Source organism: Otolemur garnettii, unplaced genomic scaffold (assembly GCF_000181295.1).
Source record: "Otolemur garnettii isolate 467f Iridium unplaced genomic scaffold, OtoGar3 scaffold00022, whole genome shotgun sequence".
Classification (NCBI taxonomy): Eukaryota; Metazoa; Chordata; class Mammalia; order Primates; family Galagidae; genus Otolemur; species Otolemur garnettii.
In genome coordinates, this window is record NW_003852417.1 from 1900385 (window position 1) to 1906429 (window position 6045).

The 6045-nt window shown below is 51.3% G+C and overlaps 1 protein-coding gene across 1 annotated transcript in view; it reads left to right on the forward strand.

The window, feature by feature from the left end:
* Positions 1-6045, forward strand: part of ASAP2 (ArfGAP with SH3 domain, ankyrin repeat and PH domain 2) — a 185598-nt gene that overhangs the window by 28141 nt on the left and 151412 nt on the right. The window lies entirely within an intron of this gene.

Here is a 6045-nt window from a genome sequence, read left to right on the forward strand (position 1 = left end):
GTTGCTACTTCATAACTGCAATTTTGCTACTGTTATAAATCGTAATGTACCACCCTATATACCGGAGGTGGCGGGTTCAAACCCAGCCCCAGCCAAAAACTGCAAAAAAAAGAGAAGTATGAATCGTAATGTAAATATCTGATATGCAGGATGTATTTTCATTGTTACAAAGGGGTCGCGACCCACAAGTTGAGAACCGCTGGTCTAGCGGGAATGTGGAGCAGCATGGCCAGTATGGAACTGGTTGGGTTCCTGTGGGGGCCTGAACTTGGTCTGGACCAGAAGCATGTGTGGGCATTAGGCAGCTGACAGGCACAGGGCCTGGCACACAGACTACTGAGGGTGTTTGTTAAGTAATGGAATAATTGAAGGCAGGAGGCAATCAGGGAGAGTGTTCTGGGTGGATGGCATGCCTGAGCCTGAGGGGAGACAGGCTGCTTGGAGCACGCTAACGAGATGCAGAGGCCTGGAGGTCTGTGCCTCCCACCATGTTCCTCTGTAGATCAGAGGGGTGGGCCTGTGGCTCTGGCGGTTGTCAGTGTGGAAGAGTGTGTGTGTAGAGTGGGGAGGGGTCTCGGCCTTGCGCTAAGGCTTGAGGAAGGTGTTGGTTGAAAACAGCTTCCTGATTTCTGCAGAATCGTCGATCGTGCTTGCTGCTTCTGTGTCCTTCCCGGAAGGTCTGGCTGTTCTGTACAGGCACTCGGGTGTTTACTGCTGTGAATCAAGGCAGCGTCCTGGATTTCTAGGAGCTCACACTTTCTCAGTAAATAGACATAAACAAACGATTACCGCATGGTTTGATAGATGTAGCAAGATAGAGAGGCAGTTGCTATTGGCAACGCCAAGTCAGTCATAACCTTCTGTATCGAACAGGGCTCGTTTGCTCCGTGTCTGGCTGGGGACCGAGAGGACCAGTGATGGGGATGTGGACAGGCCACCATGGGCCAGCTCCCACCATAAGCTGCCATTGAGCAGTGTAGCCCTGATCCCAGTGGATTCCCGGTGGGAGTGGTTCCCCAGTGGACAGTAGGATTGGAAGCTGCCTTCTGGGTGGACTCAGCCTCCTGCAGGGAAGGGGGCAGAGGGAAGGAGAGCTGTGTCTGCTTGAGAACCTACGTTCTGCCAAGAACTGAGATGCTGGGTGCAGTGCCCCATCTCCAGAGCCAGTTGGTGTGGAAGGTCCTTGGTACTTACTTTCCACTGCAGCTCAGGGAAATGGCAGATGTGTAGAAGGAAGGGAAGTTTTTCCCTCTTAAGGGAACGTTGTTAGGAAAACGCCTCCATTTTCTAGTCATTGGAGAAGCCCTTTCAAACAGACCAGATTTAGGAGGGTTTCGATGAGAACAGTGTGTGGAGAGCATTGGTGTCTTCAGCTGCAGTAAACTGGAGCGTGACCCGAGGGTCCCATGTGACGTGGGAGTGGCATGGTTTGTCTCACACCAGTGGATGGCCAGCTTCTTGCCTCCTGGCAGCACAAACCCCTGCCTGTTTCCGGAGGGGAGATGCCTCATGGGCTGGCTGATTTGTGGTTCTGTGTTGGTCACTTTCCCTGGCCACTTCCTTCCTTTTTCTCCATATGCCAGTCTGTACAGGAGGAATTTCCTTTTCTACCAGGAGGTGACTGGGGGAGAGGCAGTGGCTGGCATTTCTGTCTTCTGGAAGTGTTTGCTGGTAGGAATCCTTCCCTCTGCTCCTGAGCCAGAATCATGTCACCTCCAGGAACAGGCAATAGTTTCCTGTGACTCATCACTGGGTTTTCAGGCTTTGCCCTCTTGCGCTCTGTACTGAGCTGTCCTCTGACCCCTGTCAAGAGGGATGTCCAACTGTAAGTCCTGGTATTAGCAAGTGTCTGGTGTGCCGGTCACAGCTGAGCTTTGACAGACTTGGGTTTGCTTCATGACACGTTGCCTGGTCTCCAGACAATGAGATGCTGCTGGTGGTGGTGGTTTGTGTCACACAGCCGCTGCCTCCCTGAGTCCAGGCTCTGCCCAGCCCTGCTCAGACACCTGGGCGCTGCCATAGCCCTGTCCTCTCTGGCCAGCTGCACGACCTGTCACAGGGCTCTGTTCTTGCCTGTAGAGATCACCAAAGCAGTGGGCCTGCCTGTCAGCTTGGCCACTGGGTGTCTGGCCTGGGTCCCCACGCCCTTTGCCTCAGCTTATAGAATCGACTGCCCTTTGTGTCCTCCCTGCCTGTCCTGTAGGTTCAGCCCAGCACCCCATCTTGGAGGCCACGTTAGAGGCTCTTCGGCGGTGTCATACCCCCCTGTGTACCTTTCATATCTGATGGCCGTGGTGCACTCTCGTCAGCTGTTCACCTGTTCCTCTCTCCAGACTGTGACCATGGGAGCCAAGAGACCTTGTCTGAGTTGTTGGACCCCTGAAGGGTTAACTTGCTGCCGTTTATTTGAGCAACCCCCATTTGTCTGGGAGTGGAAGCCAGAATCCTCTGGGTGAGGGATCTTCCATCATCGGTGATTTAAACTCACCGCCTTGCTCTGCTATGCAGTAGTCTTTCCCAGCCTCTGATCTGGCTGTTCCTTCGTCCAGAACCGTCTTTCCTCCCAGATCACCTGCAGGCTCTCTCCCTTGCCTCCTTCACACATCACCTTCTGACAGGCCGGTGCCCTCACTGTGCAGGGGCAGCTCCTGCTCTCCCGCCTGCTGTCCCCTGCAGCACCCAGCACACCCACACTATTTTAATAAAATAAATATCTTTATTTTCTATGTCTCCTTCCCCCTGTTAGATCATAAGCTTGGAGGGGACAAGGGTGTTTGACTCTTGTTTAATGTGGCATGCCCAGCACCCAGAATTGTGCCTGTCATTTCATACATGCTTTTAAAAGTGTTTATCAAAAGTGAAGAAAACTGGCCAGCAGGTACAGCTTAGAGCACAGGCGGGAGACACAGTGTTCCCAAGAGCTGGGCTGTTACTGGTTCATCAAAAGCTTCTGGCCACAAGGACTTGATTCTTAGAGGAGAATAGCTTGGAAGTTGAATTAATGAGTGTAGGTCCTTTAAAAAGTCAGAAGGTGTTTGAATGTGCCCTTGTGCACAGGGGCTGCCCTGCCCCTCTGGAGGGAGGAATCCCAGGTGAGGCATCATCACAGCTGTACTTTGTTCTGTCAGTTGCCGTCAGGGCTCTCGAGATTCCTCTGTTTTGTGGTTTTCTTTTTCCTTCCCCTCCCTCTGGTTCTTGATTCAGGAAGGATTCCCTTTATATTTCCAAATTGCTGCCTCTTAGGAATGGAGAATGCTGCTAGTCTGTGTTACTTCTTTTATGGGGACCAAAGTAGTTCGGCGTTTGAGAGATCCAGAGATACCGCTTTGAAACTGTTTGATTCATCTAATTATTGTCCAGGAGTGCTGGGAGGTTAACCCTGGAGGGTTGCTTTGGTGATAGTGATCGATGTCTGTGTGATGATTATAAGGAAGGCTGGTATTATGTTGGGACTTTGAAGAGTCCATCAGATAGTGAAGAAATTGAGAAGCTATGGTTATGTTGAGGTCTCTAAAATAAGCGTCCTCAGAATGGAAGGTCCAGATTAGAGAGTTACCTTGATGAGAGGCTTTTATGCTTTTTGTGCCTTTTTAAAAAATAGTCCCTGGTAGTTCTATTTGTAATCTCTTTTCAGAGACAGCTTTTTGTAAATTCTTCAGATTTCACTTTGTTAGTAACACTTGTAAAAACTTGTGTGGTGGCCTGGGACCAGTGTGTTTTAAAGGAACTGCAGAGATGGATAAAGAAATGGCCTGTTCCCTTGAGAAGCTCATATTATACCTCAGTCTGTGTAATGATTAGAGTGTCTGCTTTGAAGCCAGCTGGACTCAAATATTGGTTTCACTGATTGATACCTCTGTGGCCATGAGCAAATTCACTCATTCACTTATTTTTTATTTAACAAATATGTATATTGTGCTTGTTATACACCGGGCACTCAGTGCTTAGCAAATGTTAAGTGTGTTTCATCCTCACAAGAACCCTGTGGGTAGGTACTCACCCCCAAATTTAAAGAGGGGAGTGGGGCACAGAGATAAAACACTTTTCCCCAGAAGTCACAAAGCTGGAACTTTATCCCCAGGTGCTCATGAGTTCAGGCTTCTCCTCATGACACTCTCTGTGTTACCTCTGGGCTTTCTGAGCTTGTACTTCTAACTCTGTGAAGTGGGAAACACTAGTAACCAAACTGCCGGCCACATGCGGCCCGCCCAGGACATTTATCCAGCCTACCTGGTGTTTTTGCCGCCACTGCCTGTCCTGCTTAGCAGCCAACTCGTCCTGGGGCCCACAGTCTGGCCCTCCAACAATCTGAGGGACAGTGAACTGGCTCCCTGTTTAAAAAGTTTGAGGACCCCTGGCCTAGAGACGGGATTGAGAATTTGGTGAGTAAACTGCAGGGAGGGCTGGAGCAGCGAGGGAGATGCCAGGGCACGCAGTACCAGCACAGGAAGCCGGGTGCTCTCTGACGGGGGAACAAGCCCAGGTTTGACTAAGTGGGCCGAGCCAAGGTGCAGGAAGGTGGCTTTGCCTGAGGGTCCAGCTGGTTGAACTGTTGGGTGTGGGAGGCCAGCTCCTTGGGGGCCAGTCTCAAGAGTGCCCGGCCCGGAGCCCACTCGTGCCTTGCGAATGCTTGATTGGCTTTGCATGTTGTCTTTTTGTTCTCTCTCTTTAGAAATGTTCTCCCACACCTTCCTTCCAGTGGATTTCTAGAAATACCCTATTTTTCATGACTCACCAATGAACACATCCTGTTTGGGGAAGTGCTGAGAGGAATGTGAGAATGGTGTGGCGCTCACTCCCGGTAACACATGGTGCAGGCTGGTGCAGGCGGGAGGTGGCTCTGCTTTCTGCTGGCCCGAGGTGGAGGTGGGCGGGATTTCTCCAGATGCTGTCTGGCTGCCTCCACCTGACCTACGCCAACTGGGAGTTTTCCTCTTGTGTCCTAGGATCTGTCTATGGCTACAGAGAGGCCAGTGATAGAATTAATCAAATTAGAGGCAGGGTCTCTAGTAGTTTTGAACCTGACTTAGATGACCTTTGAGCCAAACAGATGGCCAGTCTTCCTCTGTATACACCAGTGTGGCAGTGATGGACTGGGTGCCGGGTGGCTCTGGACCGAGTTGCTCTTAGAGCTGCCTTTGCAAGGAGGTGGCCAGGGTGGCTTTGCCTCCCAGGGCAGACTCACCCTGGAGTGTGAAATGTTGGCCCTTTCCTTCCAATGGCTCTGAGCTTACCCGTGCCTTGCTGTTCTTTCACTCTCAGGGTTAGGATGTTGCTCATTCTTGCAGAGGCCGGATGTTTAAATCATCCTGCTGTGGTTCTCTTTTGTATGGCTGGGAAAGCTCAATTCATTAGGGAGTGAAGGGGAGGACAAAAAGGTATTCAATAATAGAGACATGGAGGAGGGAGAATTGGAGCTGTGGTGAGCACAGAAGGGAGAGTCATGGGGAGGCAGGTGGGCTTCAGATGGGGCAGTTGGGCCAGGATGAGTGGCCGGCAGCTATGGGTGGGGGGCGAGTGAGAGCTGTGCCAGCCCCTCTGAACCCTGGGTGCAGTGGGGTGGAACCTGAAGAACTTGGTTGGAGGATAAGTGTGATCCTTCCCATGATGGCAGGACAGTGGGATTAGGCAAGAACAGAGCTGCTCTACCCGGGCGGTTTTGCCTTCCAGGGGGCACGTGGCAAGGTTGGGAGATGTGTGTGGTCATCACAAGGGGGGGCAAGGGGTGCTCCTGGGGTGTAGCAGGTGGAGCTGCTGTAAACATCTTACGGTGAATAGGACAGTCTCTGCCACTTTATCTTGCCCCAAGTGTCACTAGTTCTGAGGTTGAGGAACTCTAGGCTGGAGGGTGGTTGAGTGATGGCAGGTTTGGAGGACAGGTCAGATAGGGACGAGGGGGCTTCCTATGCACCTGAACTACTCTTGGACCCCAGTTCTCCCGTGAAAACAGGAAGGTCTTGATGCGTTCAAGTCTCTTTTTAAGTTGGACAGGTTGAAAATGATCTGGCAATTTCTATAAGCTGAAGCTTATAGGTAATTAAGTGC